At 38.0% G+C, this 21,880-nt stretch overlaps 1 long non-coding RNA gene across 5 annotated transcripts in view; it reads left to right on the top strand.

Annotated features, from left to right (window-relative positions):
* Positions 1–21,880, top strand: part of LOC107309244 (uncharacterized) — a 46,275-nt gene that overhangs the window by 10,005 nt on the left and 14,390 nt on the right. Inside the window, exons 5-9 of one of the 5 annotated variants that reach the window (XR_014933626.1) lie at positions 1,893–5,808; positions 10,869–11,131; positions 11,344–11,451; positions 14,264–14,498; positions 16,471–17,797. The exons of 1 other annotated variant lie outside the window; for it this stretch is intronic. This is a non-coding gene — a long non-coding RNA (uncharacterized LOC107309244). The remainder of the gene's footprint in view (positions 1–1,892; positions 5,809–10,868; positions 11,132–11,343; positions 11,452–14,263; positions 14,499–16,470; positions 17,798–21,880) is intronic. 3 more of the 5 variants (XR_014933627.1, XR_014933631.1, XR_014933643.1) reach the window with 3 other exon arrangements.

The raw sequence follows: 21,880 nt of genomic DNA, 5'->3' as shown, positions 1-21,880 counted from the left end.
GGAGAGTATTACCTGGACTGCTAATAGTCTGGTGTGTTTGTCTTTATTCCTAAAGTCCCCGTGGGGTGGGCCTTGTCCTGCTGAACAGGGACAAATGAAGGACAAATGATGAGCCTTTGGTGTCAGTTTGAGGTGCAGAAATGTTAGCATTGCAAATCTCAGGAAACAACTGATACAGAGATCAATGTTTTGGGCTGTACCCCGGTGTTCATGTGTGAAGAAGTTCAGTACTAAGTCTTTTCTGTTACTTAGCTAATGCTAGAACCATAATTCATTCCTTGTAGTGGAGTGTACTTACTGTTATTTTCCTTTCTAACAGTTTCCTAAGTATCTGCTCTAAGTTTAGGATCACGCTGAAAGCAGAATAAACCTTATTGACTAGTTTGGTTCACTTCCTTCAATTGACATTTCCAAGCTGCTAAGATGCAGCAATCATACTTCTCTGAAGATCTCAAAGTTACAGGCTCACTTAGCCTTTAAATGCAGTTGACCTTATGATGAGATGAGTAATGAGAGAATTAATGTTATTTAATCCTCCCTGTGATCATCTAAGGAAATTTGGCACAGCACAATTTCTCTCTTTGCTTATTCTTCATATGAATTACTGAACTGAGTTTCGAGTGTTGTTTTCAGTGCTTCAGTTGTGACATTTGATTATGAGTAATGAAATGCCTCATAGTTTCATTAATAATGATAACAATTTATTGGTAGAAAAGCACAAAACTGTTACAAATATAAAACCTTGACCTCAGCAAACTTAGGTGAAATTCATCAAGCAGACAGGTCCTGGATGTATCTTCATGTGACACCACTGCTGTTGGTACTACCCAGCTGCCTGTCAATCCACAAGTGCTTGTAATCCTGCCACTAGGCTATACTGCACTGATTAACACTTTGCATCCAAAAAGCTCAGACCCAGTTCTCCATGCTGATTTTGAGTAGGAACTTGAATTTGCATTTTCCACATGAGATGGGCATGTTCTGGCTGCCAGATTGCTCTTTCTCTTAGAAAGATAAAATATCCTTAGATACACAAAGATTTACAGGCTGGTGTTCCAGGCAGAAATGAGTGGGTGCTCCTGCAGATGTCAACTCAAGCCCAAATCCTTTTCTTGTGCAGTGAGGTCTTAATGGTCTACACAGCTTCTGAGGATGTCTCAGAGGTACCCCTGCACAACCAGGGATGAGGAACAGCTGGGGACAGTGCTATGTCAGGGTGGAACTAACTATGCTCTGGTGTGGTGAGATACACGTGGTAGAGAGCTCAGAAGTGTGTCAACCAGCCTCTAGTCATGACCAACAACATCCCAGAGGCAGGTGCTGCCTAAGAAACATGTAGTTTAACTATGTGTGCTACCTACACTAACAACGTTCAATTAATCTCTGCTTTGCTCTTGGATGAATGGCATTCCCAGTCCCCTCAGCACGTCTGCTTTTCCATGTGGTCAATCCGTATGTTTGTGCCATGGCTAATTGGCTGTGCTTGGTCCCTCTCTGGGGCTTTCTCTGGCACGTTTCTCAACCCTTCCTCCCACAGATCTCTTAAGCACCTCTGTCTGTCTCTAATGCTCATCTGCTGAGAATGACTCTTGTGTAATCCATGAGGCAACCTCCCAGGAAAGTTGTTGGTGTCAGTAGTTTCTCATTACAGAGATGAACAGTGTTATTTTCATGAAGAGGTGTCAAGTCCTAGAATAATGATATACCTCTTTTTTTTTTTTTTTTTTTAAACTAAATTTGTCTTTTTCTCACTGCAGTTCTTTAGTGAGTCTGACATTGTTTTCTAACTGAGCAGGTGTTTTGTTTTTGTTTAGCGAAGTGTCAGGAGCTGTCAGCACATGATTCATTGATATAATTTTGTGATTATATTATCTGTGCAATGAATTATAAAGAGCCGTGAAGACTGGTTTGAGCAGAAAGTGAATGGAAATGCTGCGGTGCTGAAGTACCAGAAGGAGCTACACAAAAATGGCACCTGATGGCACCTCTGTTAGAAGGTCTTCAGGATATCATGGAGTCTATACACAGCTTTTCTGACAGATCAGAAGACAAGAGACATAGAGTAATTCTTAATAAACAATGCATAAGGAAGAGGAATTACACTCTACACATAAAGAATATAGAAAAGCACATCCAAACCAGCATGTCACCTCCAGCCTAAGAAGAACCAAGAAGATCTGGTGGGGACTCAGTAGCTCTCACCCTCTGTGTCACCCAAGATGGGAAGGCTGACCACCTAGGTGCCTCCATTTCAGTTCTTGTGTGTATGTGCACATGTGTGTGACATGACTGAGTGAAACTGATTTTTTTTTTTTTTTTTTAACATAAAGCTGCTTGTCTCATACTCTCAGTGTCCTGCATGAGGTTTTGCTACGCTGATGGTTGACACTACTACACTGCTACACTGTACTGATGGTACATTAATAATTTCCTATCTACTTTCCCGGTACTTTTCCTGTTTGAATTGGGAATTAACATGGATGAACTGTCATACATGAAGTCATGTATATCATTTTAAATTGCCTAAATGAATGTCCTCCAAACTATAATCCTGTTGTCAGACACAGCTGTCAGTTATAGCATGTCTGGCAAAAGCTGTTTTGGCAGGAAAAGTCTTTTGCTTAACTGTAACTATCTTGGGGAACAGTAGTAGGAATACTTGTTTTTGCCAATCAGTGTAAAAATTGCAAAAAATCTAAACTAGTTAGATTTTATGGCATTATCATTAGCCCTTCATTTATTCATTTTGTGGTACCAGGTCTTCTTCAGTACTTCTCCTGGATATATTCAAGCATTTCATTATATATTTATTGTCATTGTACTTCAGGACTGATGGGTTTTTTTTGGCAACTTCTTGTTTCTTAAACTTTATTAATAGTAGTGTGTCATATCCATTGTGTCTTCCTCAAGATGTGGTTTAGCTTGCCAGTACAGACAGCTAGAGCAGAAACACTGATGTGTCTTAGAAGAAATCTTTGTGATTCTCCTTGTCTGTTGAAGCAAACACAATGGTTAATCCTCACATGCTTTGAAATATCTTTATATTCTTTATTATTCAGTTCTGTTCATTCCAGAAGACAGAATGAAAACTGTATATTACTCTTAGCACTTAAAGCTGTTCTTGCATTTTTCTTCAGTTGAAAATGTCCTTTATGCAGACCTCATCACAAAAAATAGGGTATTTTCTGCTGAAAGATTTTGGGTGCCAAACTGTAAGTCAACACCCTCCCAAGGTGTGTAACCTATGTGCAACAGGATTCAATATTCTTGAGAGAATTTGCAAGATCTTTGCATATTTGGGTCCATTAGAGAAGATATTAGCTAAAAATATTTCATAAGTTTGATAAAATATCAATCCTATTCCCTGATATTATAACCTGTAGATAGTGGTGATACAAAATGCTGTGGCCTGATTTTGTCTCAACTAGATGTCACAGGGCTCATGCTGACTGTGCCCTTCTTTAGCAAAAAGTAATCAGAGTGAGAAGTGATTGCTTGCTCAGTCCCTTTCTCACAATACAGTTTTAAGAATAGGAGTGAATTGTATCAGACTACTTTCTCATCACAGTGCTCAAGGCTGGAAACGCAGCTTTCCCGCAAACTTCATTACTTTCCGTCATGTGTACATGAAACCATATTTATGTCAGTGATTAATGAGAAGCACCCATGACCACTGGGGAGTGTATAACTGGTCACACATGCCAAGAGCCCTGGCCTATGTAAATCTCTGGTAGGACTGAGAGAAAGCTGGCCAGCCAGGTCCCACCTGTCCTGCAGAAGAAGGCAGCATCTGGCTGATGGCTTGTTCTGCCACAGCTGATTGAGCGCACTGCTGTGTTAAACACCAGCTGTAAAGTACCATAGTGCTAAAAAAAAAAAAAAAAAAAAAAAAAAAAAAAAAAAAAAAAAAAAAAAAAGAAGAAGAAGAAAAGAAAAGAAAAGAAAAGAAAAGAAAAAGAAGAAGAAAAGAAAAAAAAAAACAGGAAAGGAAGGGAAAGGAAAGCTTTGAATATCATATTATCATATTGTGTATGTGGCCTGTATGAGGCCTTGAAAGACAAAATCCAAGCTCCGGAACTAGCAGTAGATCTCATATTGTTGTGATGCATTAGGACGTTGGCAGGTCAGTTGACTGACTCTGAGCTGGACATGGCAGTGGACAGGGGACTTCTCTCTGTTCCAGCCTGGCTGAGTTTATTATGTGAACTCTGGGAGAAACTGAGAGTGTTTCTCCTCCTAGAGATGCATGCTAAAGAAATGGGGATCCCAAAGCTGGCAAAGAATAGAACCCAGGGAACTGTCTCTCTTTGTAACTCACAGACAAGGGTTCTGTGATGCATTTGATGTTCAAGGTCTCAGTTCTCACAGTGTCCTACTATGCAACCTTTTCTCTTACTGCTGGGAAATGCTGTGAGAAATTCTGCAGAAAGGTCAGAAAGGTAAAATTTTATGCAGAAGTAGAATTGTTGAAGTGAGGTTGTTAACCATTCAACAAAAACCACAAAACAACATTTTGGAAAGATATAAAACCATAAGGAAAAAATAAAACAGGTAGTTTGGGCAAGGGTAAGTCAAAATCAGGAGACGCTTAATTGTGTCAGTTGTTGTCACTGCTAGCAAAACTGGTAGGGACAGAAGCTCAGCATCTCCAAGGATCCCTTCCAGGCAGCTGCAGAGGATGAGCTCTTCCAGCATGCAAAAGCCTTTTTGGGGTGGTAAGCAAAATGGTTAGCTAGAGGAGACTCAAGCAGTTTTTAACAATAAATAGCCAGGAGGGGGAGTATTAAGGAGTTGTACCAGAAATCCTTCTGTAGTAGATCCGGCATTTGGCATTGCAGACTCTGAGCATGCTCCACAGGTACACCTGAAAGGTCTCTCTCCACTCTTACAATTTCACCAGGTCTCTTTCTTCTATGAGCATATTTCTCCTGCATACTGATAATCCATTGTAAGATCCTCCTGTTTTCACTTGATTTGTTGAGCAGCAGAAAACCAAAGGCCCCTTACCCATCTCAGGTTGCATGGTGATGGTTGAAGAGGGTCTCTAAAAGCTACGAGAAAGGTAAGTATTTAAACATTTGTCAAGTCCAATCAGAGGGAAATTTATATTCATAGACAGTGTACTCAGTATCTTAACTCAGTGTCCTGCTGCCCCATTGAGACTGATTTTTGTTGAAGCTTTCCTTGATTAAATCTTACTTTCTCAATCTTTCGTAATGCCCCTAAAACTTGTGTCAGTGCTTATTTACGTAGTTAATTCTTGTACAGGTTATTATGTGCATCTGGAGGATTCTTCATGAGAGATTTGCACGGCTGTCTTAAAATTGGCTTCGCTGTTGTTGTTAGCATTAAACGCTACCTGAAAGAACAAAAGTGAAATCCTTGTCTCTTTTATTCCATCCCATCTAAAACACAGATACTAATAAGTAATGCTGTTAGGTATTAGAGATGCTTACATTGATATTGTTTTGTCTTTGTTGATCTTTAGTTTCACTGTTCTTGCCACTTCTTCAAGGTTACCATTGTTTTCTGAGAGTTAGGGAGTTATTAAGTCACCTTTTGTTCTTTTTACTGTGAATGCAAAGGGGCTTTTCTTTATAGTGGCCTTGTTTCTTGTTTATGCCATTTTGTTCATGAAAATCCAAAGTCCTTAAGTTTGCTGTTTTAAATTTAGATATCCAGTTTCATTTATTTATATTATCCTTCATTTTCAGGTTTTCAAGAATTGCAGTACTCATGTGTTGCCCACGCATCTAATACGTACCATTTCTTAAACTTTCATGAGACATTATTGTCATTCCTGACAAGGTATTGACCAAAGTGGGAATGATACCTTCTGAAAAGTATCATTTATCATTTGCTCATGACAAATGGCAAGAACTAGAAACTTATGAAGGACTACTTGCTCTGTGGTTTCAGACTCTGTGACCCATATTTCCGTAATTTATGATGTCTGAAGATAAATATGTTTTCCTCATCCACAAAATCTAACATCTTTTGTAAATGTTGTGGACTTTGGCTATACTTTTCCATTTTCATTCTGAATACCAATAGATTTATACTTTCATTATTTTGCTATTGAACGCATAATTAGGGAAAGAACTTGAATGTGGTACTAAAATAATATCACTGTATTATTTATATGAAAGTAATTTGCTTGCTTTCCAGGACTAATGGAAATCTTATTTGATTCTTAAATTATTAAAGCTTACCTACACTGCCGATATATGGCTAACAGACTTTGTTATTAGGTTTCCACACACAATGTGAATTTTTAACTACTACAAGACCATGCTAAAGCTTGCAATTAGTTGCTTCTTGTCAACCAGTTTGGGTTTTTTGTTTGTTGGTTGGTTTTAATGTATATGTAGATATCCACAAAAGTATATTTCAGATGAAAAATGGATTTATTATGAGCTTCCTGAACCCACGTTTTGGATTACATGATAATTTGATGCCAGGGAGGGACTTCTCTTTTTAAATTGATTTCTATAAGAGCTGGTTATTTTTAAGCAAGAAGAATGTGTTGAAGTTGGAGGGGGTGCAATAAATCCTCATGTTTATGGAAATTCAACCCAAAATTTCATTCTGATTCTTCCAGGAGGATCACTATTTATCTAAGAAAATTAAAATGGTGTAATATTATGCTTGAGTTGCATTGCACTACTGGCAACACTGAATAATTTTTGTTACATTTATCCTTGGGTAGAGACAGGCAGACAATTACTACAGGTTGCTCAGTTGCAAGCCGATCCTAAGCCTACCTGCAAAGAGTTGTTCAGCTATTCATACTTGTTATAACATTGCTATATACGTAGCTACATGTGTATATAGATGCAGTTATAAATACACACATACATAAATATGCATATTCATTAAATAGATAGAGAAAGAGCATCATGTGATACTATTTATAATGTGTTACTCTTATAAACAGATAGCATTTACATTCAAGGAAGAAAAAAATATGTACCCAGAAAAACTTTAAGTTTAAGCACCTGTAGTATAGCTTGTTATTTGTCTTAAAGACTGCATAGTCAGCGGAAATGTGTCCCTGTCTGGCTTAGAGACAAGGGCTTGTACAGCTCAGTCTTCATAATGTCTACACTTTTGTTAAAAATAGTCACAGGTCTACTGCTCTGCTTCCCTTTTTTTTTCTGCCATATTGTGTCAAAACGGGGTATCAGGTCCAATTGCAGTGTTATCTCACAGCAGTCCACGTGACAGTGGCAGATGTCAATGTTTAATTGGAGAATCACAGAATTGTATGGGTTGGAAGGGACCTCTGGAGATCATCCAGTCCAACCTGAACTAATGACAGCATGCTATGTAGAAGTACATTCTAGGGCACTGAAGATGGACCAAGGATTCTTATTCTTCAGGGATCTGATTAATTTTAAATTTATTTCTTTCCTTGTGTCTATATTTAGTGTAAGAACAAATCATTTTCATATAATTTTCTGTTCTGGTTACAATCTTAAGAGTGTCAAGGGACTGGATAAATGGATAAATGTTCTGCTATTTTCTCTTTATTATTATAATTTTTTCTCACAAGATTGAGAAAAAAAGGGAGAATATAATGAGAATAAAAATGCACAGTATTGAAGCATTAAAATATGGTGATAATTCATTCCTGTGACAAACTACAGCAAGTACAGAATGCAGTGTAAGATATATCCATTCTCCTGACAAAACCTGTAGAAGGAGTGGGAAATGGTATAAAAGTAATTTACTCCTATGCCACTTGTCCTAAGGCAGCACTCCATGTCCCATATCCCTTGTGCCAACATAGCTGTGGATATTGTATTTAAAAGTGCTCATTAGTTCAGATTTATTTCTGAAACAGCACTGTTTTGTGCATAGGCCATTAGTTCTACTTTAGGAATCTGAATATCAGTTTGCCTGTCAGACTATTTAAATGAAAAGATGTCTTCACTCTGCATTTCTAGGTGTTGACATTTATTTAGCATTTTTTTATTGGTGCAATCTAGCAAAGCTAAAAACAATCAGGTTTTGACTTCTCATTGCGTGGGTTTAGTTCTGAAGTACTGTATTATTTACATCAATGAGAGTAATAATAGTTCAATTTAGAATTTTGGTCCTCAGTTTAATCTCACTGCAGTCACTGAGATGTGGAAAAATAGGGGACTTTTTTTCCTAGCAGTGTTGGTGTGAGATTTGTGGGCTTGAAATATGTCACTTGAAATCACATGTCCACAGAAAATTTAGCAATAGCAAACACTGAGATAAAAACTATTAGAGCAGAGAGCAGTATCTGTTTCCCTAAATTGATTCGGTTGAGTTTGATGTAGTTTTTTCTGAGAAATCGTCCCAAGAACTTTAATGTTTGGTGATTAACTAATAAATAGCATGCAATAGATTTAGTTTTAGATAGTGTTTTCTCTGTAGCGGATTTCTGAAAGTGCTTTGCCAAACTGGATGTAAATGTCTGGATGGACGTTGCTGTAGCCTCAGTAATACCTTGCATGCTGTTGGTTGATTAGCAGATTTTCTTTTGTGGAGACACAGAGGGTTACACAGACCCTGGCCTGAAAACCAGGAGGTAGCTGAGCTCTCCTTTGAGCTGGGAATCAAGGAGCTGCAATAAAGGTGTCTTTAGTGTGTGCTGAACAGCCAAAGCCTGCCTCAGAGCTGTGGAAAAATAGAGGTTGTGTTATCTCACAAATGGTTGTCATGAGATTAACTTGAAAGAAATCTAAATCTAGTCATCTGCCACCCTGAAGGATTCATGTAGTAAGGTATTTAAGGTAGCTAAGATTAGAATAGCTTCATTTGCAATTTAGATTTGCTACTGACTATTTTTTGAGAGCGTACACAAGAGTCCTAGGATGCGTAGTACAGTTCAGCAGCGGGTTATACTTGGATGGAATTAAGGTAGTGTTTCTCAAACAATTTTTTACCCATATTTGGCTTCTCTCCCATCAAATTTTTAAGGGAATATGAAGGGAATATGTACACAAACCCCATACCCTGGTTTCTACTTCCCACCCCCATTTTTTCTCCCCTTTTTCTTTCTTTTTTTTTTCCCCTCTTTTTTTTTTTTTTTTTTTTTTTTTTTTTTCAGGGAGGCAGAAGGGCTCAGCAGTGCCCACTTGCAGCTGAAGGGCTGGTTCTAAGCTGGTCCTTTCCCAGCTGGGCTCTTTCAGAATCCTGGCCCTGAGCCTCTCAGGTCATCCTGCACACTGCAGAGGAAGTCTATGGGATTTGTTTAGGATTTTGGATTCCAAGCAGCTAAAAAATGTTGCAATGCTCTGTGTTGCAGAACTTAAAGTTTTTTGTTCTTGAATATGACCCTGAGCTGCTGTTGGCCCCTAGGAACACACCAGCTAAGAAACTGCAGTTTGGAATTGCAAATCATTAGTTACTCATTCTTTTTGCTGCTTTATCAGGAAGACTTGATGGTCTGTGATGGTACAGGACCCAAACAGGGACCAATTGTAGTTTTATTTCCTGATTAAGTCTCTGTTCCTGTGTGCTGGAAATCCATAAACCAATGTACTCTTGTCTTTATCCTACCACAGGCTCTCCAATTCTCAGCATGGTAATTTAATCCCAGGTGATTTAACTGGTAGAAAGTGTACCAAGACCTGGGTGCTCCAGGTGGCACTATCAGGTTGAAGTAATGTTTTTACTCAGTATAGGTGATTCTGAAAGTGAAGATTATCTTTGTATAATCTTGCAAGAGTACCACAGAGTCAGTTCTAGCCTACTGTAGTTATGAGCCTGCATGATAGAAACTGTGTCAAGTGGAAAACGTTACTGATGGGAAAGATTCATCCGCCAATATTTGAACAAACAAGGATTTTTACTGTAAGAAAGAGGGTGATACCAGCATAACGGGATTATTTCATGAGTCTTACCTCGCCCCACTATCATGAGATCTATGATGAGGTCCAATACTCTGCAGTCACTGCTAATACACACCTCATTTTGTCTCCAGACTGCCTCTGGGGCAGGTGTTAGATATTCTGGGGCAGGTGCCTAAATACCAAAAGCAGTTCTTCCTCCACCATAATGATAATTATGCTTTGCTAATATTCTAAATATTGATCTTTAAGTCCTTCCAGTTGCTTTAGATAAATGATTGGTAATGTTTGCACACCATTTTTAGTGTGATCCTTGCATTATTATTAATAGCCAATATATTCTTTCAGCTACAGCTCCCGTGAGTCAGACTTATCCAATAACCAAAGGCAGAATAAAGGCAGTCCAGCACAACACAAAACAAATGCTGTTAGAGGTCACATCAAGGATAAAGCAGGACAAGCAATTGGCTCAGGAGCTGGAGAAAAGTGTCATGAAAAACAACCAAGTGAGAACAGGATATGTAGCAGGACAATATTAATTCCCCAATTATTATGATACTGTTTAGACTGTTTACTATAAAACCCATGATGTACTAACATGCACTTGTTTTCCGAGAAAGAACATGTTTGTGGTAACAATGAATGATGATTGCCTGGTAACAGTGCAGCATTTACAAGATGCCAGAATGTAGACAAAAGAAGTTGAATTTATTTCACTTCTTTCAGGTAGATGAAGAGTCAGGTAGAGCAGAGCCTTAGACTTCAGATTCCGAATTGCTAATGTCTTCCACAGAGTTAACAACCACTGAACTTATTTTAGTCAGCGACTGGAAAGGAGATAGTGTCTGTGAGAAAATGTTAGTCCTTAGATCTTGAAATTGATGTCCCTAATTTCTTGGTAGAGATTAGACAACAGTAAAACAGTGTTTTTAATCTCAAAGCTTCCCTAAAAATCTACTAACAGGGAAACACTATAATGAAAATCCATATCATGCTGATTGCACTGTCAATAGTAATGAAAATGTTTCTGTTGGTCTTCAGGGAAGTGGGTTAAGATGTTGCCGCATCTCTACATAGAAGTTGCCAGCTAAGTGCATTTTTTTTCCTGGAGCCCTGCTAAAACCTAACACGACAGTATGTTCCTTCTGTGTGAGATGAAACAGTGACACTGCCAGTAGGAATATGTCAACATGGTAAATTTTCGCCTCTCTGGAAGTGGGCAGCTTGATGACTGCAGCCTGACTGTGACACCAAGGAACATTACTGTCGGCTCTTCTACTTCAGACCAGAGAGGAAATGCAAAGGTATGCCAGCTTTGGTAATCTGTAATGTGGTTTTAAAATTCAGACAGTATTTCAGTCCTCTGGAAAGACAAATTGCATGTCAAAGGTATCACCAAGTACTAAATAACTCTGTGATGGTTGGTGCTTTTACCACTGTTCTAATTTGGTTCCAGTAAAACAAATGTACACACTAAACAATTTGCATTGGCACTCTCTCTGTATTTCCTTGTTAGCAGGCAGGTCTCTTGATTTAGCATCTGCAGACACATCTCCTGAAGCTGATCTGTTGTGCCCATCTGCCTGCCGTGGCTGCATTGCTCTTTTGATATGTCCCTTAGAAGGTCAGTCCCTGGGGGAATGCTGTGAGCATGCTTTCTCTCCTACTATTCTTATTTTTAAATTAACTTTAAAAAAGATATTTTTTTTTCTAAGAAAGAATATTATAACAGAAAGCACTAGAAATTACATTTTTTAAATGTTACTTTTCAAAGAATATGAAAATTTTCATATTTATCAAAGAATCTCATAAAAACATTTTACACTTCTGTAGAAGTTTGCATTCATTGTTCTCACGAGCCGTAAAACTGCTTTCTAATGTATGTCTTTACATGAACAGATTAGCACAAATCTAGGCCTGGTGAATAGACTGACTCGTGTAGTCCTGTGTCCATCCTGTACCATGCTGGGGAGAACCAGGGGGGAGTGGGGAGTTTAGAGGATGGGGACAGAAAGTACCAGAGTGAGGGAAGGAGAGGTGTAAAGTTTTCCCCAGCTTTCCCAGGAAGTCCTGGTGTCTTCATGTCAGTGTGAGTGAAGACATATTGCAGGAAGCAAAGCTGTGCAGGCACTTTTTAATTCAGTTGCTGTAAATGATGTTTGGTGGTGGTATGGCCAAGTATGAACAGTCTGAAGAGAGTCTTCATGGTCCATGAAAACAGTTGTGTCTATGCAGCCCCCATAAAATTCGGTGCTCTTGTTCTTCAAGGAAAAGCCTATGTGTCAGCAATACATCACTCAGGGCCTTACACACACACTTCTAGCTGTAGATTATAGGAGTGACAGTGCGCTCCTAAAAACAGATTTTGGCAGCTGAAGTTTGAGGAGCATGATGGCCAGAAGCCACCTCATCCTGTAACGGGAATCATTGTAACTGCTGAGTGGATCCCACTTCTTCAGTAGCAATTTTCTCAATGGAGCAGCTTGATTTCCTCCCACTATGTTTGTAATAGGTTAAGACTGGGTACAAGAAATAGACTTTATTTCAGCAACCACATTTCAGAGAGAGCTCCTGATTTTCCTGGGACTTCCTGTATTTCCTTTCCAGTTTTCCTTAATACTCTTAAATTTATACGTGTGTGGTTCGGAATATTCACAGCTGCCCTACTTTTTTAGGATTTGTTTGAGAACTTCTACATTGTACTCCTTGTGTTGTGTGTTGTCAAACAGACTGAATAGAAATTTCCTTGTTCCTGCTTAGCATAAGTTTCCCTTGTTAAGCTCAGACAGTTCTGAATGCTCGCAACCTGTCACTTCTCTACATAATTTAGAAATCATCACCAAATTTATATATGCTCCTATGGAACTTATGTCAGCTTCTCTGAATTTCCTTCTGGTGGTTCATTAACTGGAAATGAGAACACACAAAAAAAACAACTAAACAAAAACCTACCTAACCAGCCAGCCACCCAAAATCTACTAGCCTATATATTTTTCTTTACATATTTTTTTCCTAACATCTGACTTCTAAATGTACCAAAATTTTAATTGTGAGTTTTGCATATTTATGTGTCATCATGAAGATAAGAGACAATTCCTGATGTCCAGAACCTATTCTCAGAGTCTTATTCTTTTTCATATTCCTCATGAGACAGCATGCCCTGGCATTTTCTTTCACGGCCATAATTAGGATCTCTATTTAAAACTACCCTCCTCAACTTTCAGCTCAGTGCATTTTTTTTGGTCCAGTAATTACTTTGAAAGCTGGTGACCTCTTTTTTTTTGTGGCTTCTTCTTCAGCATTATCTCCTTCAGCCTGATCTTTTACCTTTAGTAGGTCCAGATCTTTGTAGCCCAAAAGAGGTCATTGTTCAGCTGGCAACGTCTCTTTGGTTGCCTGGAAAACATTTGCTCTTTTTCCCTTCTTACTGTGTTGAAATTAACTTCAACAGATTAATTACCTGAATGCTACCTATTACACTTTGTATCTTTTTTGCTAAACGGAAGTCTTAAAGCACTATTTTCACTATTATAATCTTTTTTATGATCATAAATAAAAGAATGGTGCAGTTATTTATGAAAACAGTGTCTGCACCATTTTCCTCACAAGTAATTCTACACTTTGTGGCATATTTTGAATGTTTCTGTGGAAGTTAAGCTACTGTCGAGTAAGTGTTGATGGATTACTACAAGAACAGGATTTTTGGCAAGAATTAAGCTTAACATTGGCAAGTTGCTTGATAATTATTAGAGTGTGAAAACCAGCACAAATACAGTCATTATACAGGGAGCTCAGTCACAAACTATATTTAAAGTGATACATTCCTCTTGGAAGAGTTTCTAGAAGCTGAGGTTATGCTGTTTAATTTGAAATATAAAATAAGGACATGTATTTTTTGTAACACTTTTTTACTTCTAGAACATGTAAAAATAAATTAAATTGCTTTCAGAACGTGTAGGATGTCTTCTTCAGCTACATTTGTTGCTAAACTGCTTCCCGCTCCTCTTCTTTCTCTTTGGTGATTCTGCTAAGATATCTGTTGGATGAGTTTCATTTTATTTTTGTCGTTATTGGTTTAATTGTAATTTAATATAGAGATTTCAGTGAAGATAACCACTTACAATTTGGTAAAGACTTTTTAACTTAGAAAGATTAATTATATTTACAAAGTAAAGCTGAAAGTGTTTTTATCTTAAAAAAGAAGGAAACTTTTCTTGGTAAAATCTCGAGGACAATATAATGAAAATGAAGTCAAACGAGATATAAAACAGTATCTACTTTGTGATAGTATATGCAGGAAAAAATAGTAATATTGCTATCCAGAAGTTTCAGTCCTGTAAATAATGGCTTTTGGACACAGAAATTCACTGCATAGCAGTTTTCTATTCTGCTCATTTGTTTTTTTGTGTATGCTTTTGTTGTTGTTGTTGCTACAGCAGGAGTTCAGTTTTATTCAGCCAAGCATAACTTCTTATATGAGGGCTGTTCTCTCCTCCGATATCCTCCACCTTCTTCTGTTCAGCATCTTCTGTCTGCTCCACCATATTGTAGCCTGACTTGAATGAGGAAATAAGGATCTTTAGAAGTGTCTCTTCTTAATGTCTCTTAGAAGACTTTCTTGGAATGAGACACAGACCTTTTATAGATGCCTTTTTCGCCACTAGTCATTGGGTGAGTAACTCAAACTTTGACATCTAAATGACATCATATTATAATTATCAATGTCTAAACTACATAACGTTGATGCCAATGCAAATCAGAAACTACCACTGGGAGAAAAATTTGTACAGATGCAAAATAACATGCTCCTAGAAAATAGGATTCTCAGGATCCAGATTGATAGAATGTAGTAGGTACTCAATGATGTACTATTTTGTGATTTAATAGTTCAGTGGTTTCTTGTGTTATGATAGAATAGATAAGTAAGCATAGAATTGGCTTGTTAGTGTGGCATTTATCTCCCTTGTACCTTGCTCAAACAGTCCAGGATTGGGAAAGGAAAAATCTTGCCTGAATGTCTTAACATCTGGAGAATTTCAAGGCAATCTAAATCAACATGAGGATTTTAGAGCACTTAGAAAAGTCTGAACATAAATAAAAAGATCAACTTGACATTGAGTGTGATGGTTGGATGAACCAGTGAAAGCTTCTGAATTTATTAATGGAATGTATACAAAGGTTTTGTATTTTCTAAATTCAATAGATACTGCTACACTTGCCCATGAAGATTTTCATTTGTATTTTCCCCTTTATTTGGATTAGACATGAGGTAATGTTCTCTTCAGAAATCCTTGTGTTCTCTGAAAATGATGATCTTGGCATGGCCATCTTTAAAAAGAGGTGGGCTAACTGCACAAAAGCACATCAGCTGCTAGGTTGCTGTCAAAAAGAAAAGATTAGATCATTCAGTGACTGTATTAGGATCATTCAGTTTTCCAAAGAAATGGAGTAACTGTAGTTTCTCCATTGGGATCTGAGGTTCAAAAATCCTTAAACTATGGAACTCTGGCTTTCGTGGAGAGGGTTTTGTTGGTTGTGGATCACTGCCTAATTGCACTGTGAGAGTTGAACAGGAAAATACTGGAAGACATGAAAAATAATACAGCTACTTATGCAACCATATTCTCTGATACTACTGTACCACATGTACAGCTCAAAATCTTAGATTTTTGGTAGGAAAGATACTTCTGTGGATGGATCAAAGTACAAATCGTGTGCCCCGGTGGCGCAGTGGTTAAAGACGCCGCCTTGCAACACTGGGGCCCGAGTTCGAATCCCCCCTGTGGCGCAAGTGGTAGAAGTGCCGCTCTGCTACACAGAGGCTCGAATCCCGGGGGCTGGACTCGATGATCTCTAAGGTCCCTTCCAACCCGCATGAAACTATGAAACAAGACAATGGGGCCAAGGTTTTTTTAAAAGTATATACATATTTGCTTACACTCCCATAGTTTTACTTTGGATTTTCATGGCCTACCATGAGGTACCATCTTCAGAACTTAGCTGAGAGATATTCACACACATTCATTATGAATCGAATGCATTTGCTATCTGTTCACCAAGAACACAGTTATGACACAGCACAATACACATCAAAGGATGACAGAAGGGCGTACGGGGAATTTCATTTTCCTGCCTTCATGAACAAGGAACTGATTCTGACATAATGTGATTCTCATATAATAGATGATTGATTGTCACATGTGTTGCAAGACCTGCTATTGTGTCCTCCTCTATATAAGGCTAGAACTGACCCAGTGTATCTATTTTTAGCAGTGAAATACAGCCTAATTAGTGATGTCCTTATGCATTATTGCTGTAGTGGAGAAATAACTCTTATGGAAGCCTTCAACTTTGTAGAACTTATGTTTATTTAGTTTTTCCATAGTTATATTATCTAACTATTGCTTTTATGGTTCAGGCCATGGATTATTAATTGAAACAGTAAATTAAGCAATCATCTTTGGTTGCCATAGCAAAGCTACCCAAAATATAGTTGCTGAGGAAACCAAACTGAGAATATACACAATAGGTAACCTGATAATGTTGACATACAGCTTTAAGACTATGGTGATACAGAATATACCTGCACTCTTTCTGGGAGATTAAATGTTGAATCTGATGCATGCTTATTCATTGCTTTTAGGAAATCTTCCTCCTGCACGTGAAGATACAGCTTAGCTACCAGATATGTTATCTCTCACAAGATCTTTAGTCTAAGTAATGGTTTTTAAAAATACTGCTTCATCAAGGGAAGAGAGAGACTTTGGAAAAAGATTCAGATCATAAATGGATGAAAAGGGAATAAAAACCATCATGATGAATTACTGCTTTTGTAATCCAAATAGAGCTCTGCAACAATGCAAATTAGTAATAATTAGAAAATATAATTTTTCTTCACTGCGTTTAGTTGCTTTATTTCTAATCATAAGAAAAATGTTACAGTGACCTCTCTCTACCACAATGAGATCTTTAGCACATATTGTACCTTTCCTGGCAGATTTCAGAGCCTCCCTGTGTAATCTGTTTGAGGGCATTGTTCCTCCACTGTTAAGAAGAGTTTCTGAGCATCTACCATGAATATTCACTGTGGCTGCTTAAGCTATTTATTTCTTGTCCTGTGCATCATGGACAGGGTATTTCATTCCTTTCTGCATTCCATCCCATCCTTCAGTGTACATGAAAACTGTTCCCATATTTCCAAATTAGTCATTACTCTTTTACATAACCACATTCTTCATTATTTTTTTTTCTCAGTGCTTTTTGTTTAATGCTTAGATTGCCATAACTTCCTTGAAAGTCCATGCCTAGAAATGGATTTAATTTCTCAGCTCAAATCAAATCCCTGCTAGACAGAGCAAGGGAACTATTTCATATCTTCACATATTCCTAATTATAAACCCAAGTATATCTAGCTGTCTTTTTCTTGGGAAGAAGACATTGTTCGCTTATGTTCAGCTTGTGATCCACTGTAATCCCAAAGACACATTTTTGAAGAAGAGCTACCTAAATCAGATGAACATCTGCATCTGTGCAGTCAGATATTGCTAAGAATAGGAAATTGCTTTTTTTGAGAATTTTTTTGAGAATTTTTTTTCCTGTTCTTCTGTTGTTTATTTTTTGTTTGTTAATATTTAATCTCTGATGATGCCAACCCATTTAGTTTGCAGACCCTTTTTTATGTGTCTTATACAAACATAATAGCAATTATAATTCAGTGCTTTTAAAAAGCATAAGAAGCCTTTTGAATTAATCTTCAGGCTCTTAATGAAAATAGTTTTTGCTACTAAAGCCAAGATGCGCTACTGCAGAACTTCAATATATCCTTCTGATTTTGACAGCTATCTACTAGCAGCTGCTAGACTCCTGTTGTCCAACCAGTTTTGCATCATGTGGTAGGACATCCAGCAAGACCTGTCTGTCCCGCTGGGCTGTTTTTCATAGACATTCAGCCAGTTGAGACTTCCCTTAAGGTATTACGCTTACTTTTACTCTCTGTAGACAAAACCCCCCACAACTTATTCTCTCTTGTCTGTAATCAGCTGTTCCTCATCACTGTACTCCTAACCTTTATTAAACTGTGTTTCACATGATTCAGTTTTCTCCATATTCTCAGTCTCCAGGCTAGAAGATAGTAGCTGAGTGTACAAGGCAACATATCTTTGTTTGCTTACTCTGTGAAAAAGCTGTATCCTTTAATATTGACAAGTGAGTCATCTGTGTGCTTTTCCACGGAATGTATGCTGTGGTTGTTTAGTCACTTCCTTAATCATGTAGCAAGATTCCCAGCTCTTCTTATTTGGTTTGGTTTCACACTTCTTGCAATGATATACAGACAATTTGGGTATTTAGCAGATCAATTAATCACCCTCTCTCTCTCCTGTGCTCTATTATGGATAGATTTATTTTTAATACTTCTTCCAGTCTCTTTCCAAGGCCAGTAGTGCTGTTCCTGTCTATTGTGATAACCTTTACACAACAGATTGGCACGTGACATGAGGAAAATTCTGCTTTTGCCCAGCATCACAGTGAAAATGACTGTAGAAGAAGTCATGTTCCTCCTGACAATGCCTTCTGTATGATTGTGCATATACACACACACCTAGCCCTTCCCCTGCCCCCCAGGGACCTTACAGATATTGACCTGGGTTAAGCCAGGCTTGGTCAGGAGGGGGCTAATGGATGGAAGGGGCTGGGGACATGGTCAGGAAAGCCCAGTGCCCTGTGGGGCCGCGAGGCAGGTATGAGGCTTTGCTGGGAAGCCCAGAAGGCAAGTCAGGGCCACGATCAAGGCCATCAGCATCAAAGGCCACCTGCAATCAGAGCAGCAAGGTGTCTCCAGCAGTTGGGGGCTTGAGCTCTGTGCAGGTCCCACTACGGATGAGGACCCAGAGGAGGTTGGTCACGACCCTTTCTCACAATGTGGCTGTTTTCTGTGAAGCTGGATCCCAGGTTACATGCCTGCAATAGATCAGGACAGACCTCGATTACAAACACTTAAAAGCTGAAGGACTACAGAAGAAGTTAGAGATAGGTCAGTGACGGCCTGTTATTGTTCCCATGCCCTGCTGTTATTTATATCTATGGTTATCTTTATTGCTCTTGTGGGTGAGAAATAGTGGACACAAAAACCATGCACATCTTTTAGCTACATCTTCTGATTAACCTCCTGGAAGCTGACACAGTTCTTTGGTTTCCAAGTGATGCCAGAGTAGAAATAAGGGCCAAAGCCATGGCAAGCGCATGTTTTACAACATTGAATCAATGCTGAAAACTAGTTATCCACAGATCAATAATTTTAACCAGAAGCCTCAATAAGAGTTTTTAGGAGGCTGAGCTTATGAGGTTGTACAGATTTTTTGCCTTGATTCTCCCTCAGCAAAACCTGGGTAGTCTGGAATGGTTCTGAACTGTGTAAATGAGTGATGGATGAAAGATGTGTACAAGGCAACACCGTTGACCCAAATGATTCCTTGAAAGCTATTCTGGTTTATCGTGTCAGTGATCCACAGATAATAGGTTTCTGGGATATTTTTCAACCAGGTTTTTCAATTCATGTGGCAGTAGGGATGCTCTGATTGCCAAGTCTGGGCAAACTTTGGCACATCTTGAAGTGTATTTGAAGGGCTTAAAGCAGTGTCTCACAGACTTTTACTGAACTTGTAACAGATTGAAAGGAGGAACAGTAAGGAAATGCAATAGTTTTGGGCTGGGGGAAGGCATGAGTGGGAGGAAAATCATGCAATGCTCAGCCAGATTCTTAACTGTAGAAACAATTTTCAGGCACAGAGTTAAAGAAAACGGTTTCACATATTTTCAGGCCTTGCAATAGCTGCACAATGTTCCATCAAAGTTTCTGAATTGCTGCAGATTCACAGTAGACTGTATTTACATTCGCCTGCTAGAGTGTGAAGTAATCACACAGTAGTTTCACAAGCAAACTTAAAAACATTAACAGTTCTAATTTCTGAGTGATAGCATATTGATAGTTTTGTTTCATGTAATTAAAAAAAGGCAGAAGGAAAATCTCAGACTTAATTGCCACACTTTCATATAATGATGTGTTACGGAAGTAAGAAACTTAGCCTTGAAAACTGAATAAAATCTGTCAGTGATGGAACTGGCTTCTGAAAAACACTTACCTCAGATAAGACATATCTGCTTGTTCAGTGTGGTTAGTGCGGTACCCCAAAACCTGGCCTTACCTCATTATTGTTTCTTGTTTCAGGTTCACAAGCTCCCAAATTTAATTCTCATATTACAGAACTGTTATTAAATAAACATGGCAAATGAACGTATTGCTTATCATGCTCACATTACTTTTTAGAGATAGCTTTTATGAGTAAACCGTGGCATTCAAAAGATTTTGTCCTTTAGAAAAAGCCTATTCAAAATGTACATTTGGGTGGATCATTTAAGGTATTTTCTTTTTCTTTTTCTTTTCTTTTCCTTTTTCTTTTTCTTTTTCTTTTTCTTTTCCTTTTTCCTTTTCTTTTTCTTTTTCTTTTTCTTTTTCTTTTTCTTTTTCTTTTTCTTTTTCTTTTTCTTTTTCTTTTTCTTTTTCTTTTTCTTTTTCTTTTTCTTTTTCTTTTTCTTTTTTTTTGCCAAACTCTGTATTTTCAGAAACCTAAAATGCAATTAAGAGGTCTCTCTACATTTTAGCAACTTGTGGATGAACAGTTAATGAATGCTGTTCATGAATTGTTATTATTCACAAGTCCTTGTTATTCATGTCTGGATTCTTGCTTATTCAACTGGAACAAGATTAGTTCAGAACGTGGACTGAGCTCACCAGTCTTCAGTGCTTGCTGTGTCTTTGCAAACAAATTTCTGATTTTTGAATCATCCTTGATGTGGTGAATCATTATGAATCCCAATGTGTTGCTTAGGCTTTACTCACACAGCTTTCGGATACCCCTTCAGTGTTTTAACACGAAATGTAGTAACTATAGTGCCTCTCAATAACAAGTGGCAATTCAACAGCATACACTTTCATAGCAATAGATGCCAACTATAAGAAAACAGGATGGCTGTATTCTGTCAGGCTAATAATGTGAATGACAAGTGTCACTCTTCCTTAGTATCCAAGGTGGCACAGCATAGCTGGCACACAGTGCTTGTGCCTGGTCACACAAGACATTTAGTTAACAGGTGGCCTGCATCAACTAAAATAGATGTGTTTGAAAGGTTGCATTGAAATGCATGCTGCATACCTCTTTCTTCTAATCTTTTCCCATTGCACAAGCACTTTCTGTTCTATTAAGTTCTGTTCTAAATGAACATTGTGCCCTATAAGAATTACAGCAAGAGGAAATTATTCTCAGTTATCACATTACAGAAATGTAAAGCTATGAACAATAATGTCAAATTATTTTTTCATGATAAGTTTCTTCATGTGAGGTTGCACTTACTGTTTTGCATTCATAGTTTCAAAGTTGTGCCTCCATTACATTACAAGATGCAGGTGGCCTAATTAAAGCCAAGACTTATTAACAATCAAGTGGGAAGATCAAATTGTAATGAAAGAAATATTATGAATAATATATAGTCATTTATACAGAGAAGAAGCTAAAACAGGTAGGCAAATGTTGAATTAGTTATCTCAAATTCATAGAGAGCACTTTTCCACTCTCCCATTTGAACTTTCAAAGGACCAGGTCTGTAATATACCATTCATGTTTATTGTAGCCTCTTTACCTTTTAATTTCACCTGTAGTTCTGTTGTTCTTCAATGTATCTGTACTTAAAGGAATGTATAGGCTTTAAAAAAATTGTGTGCATATACATCCTAAACACTTAAATGGTACTGGAGGCTGACCTTAGGCAAAGACTGACCTTAGGCAAAGCAGAGAGTAGCATATGCTATGTGCATACACTGGTGGTAAGTGGCTGGGAGATAAATACACTTCAAAATGGAAGCAGAAATAAATGCTTCAGTGGTGAAACCTCAAACTGTAGCTGTGTTCATTGGCATGCCATGCAGCCTGCATGTATGTTGGAAATGCATCTGTCTCGGATTCTGTAAAGGTTGGAGAAGAGATTTTGTGGCATGTTGC

The sequence above is a fragment of the Coturnix japonica genome, chromosome 1, assembly GCF_054131305.1.
Source record: "Coturnix japonica strain WE chromosome 1, WE-NBRP24, whole genome shotgun sequence".
Lineage (NCBI taxonomy): Eukaryota > Metazoa > Chordata > Aves > Galliformes > Phasianidae > Coturnix > Coturnix japonica.
Note: the sequence above shows the minus strand (reverse complement) of the source record. Positions and strands in the feature narration are given on the sequence as shown.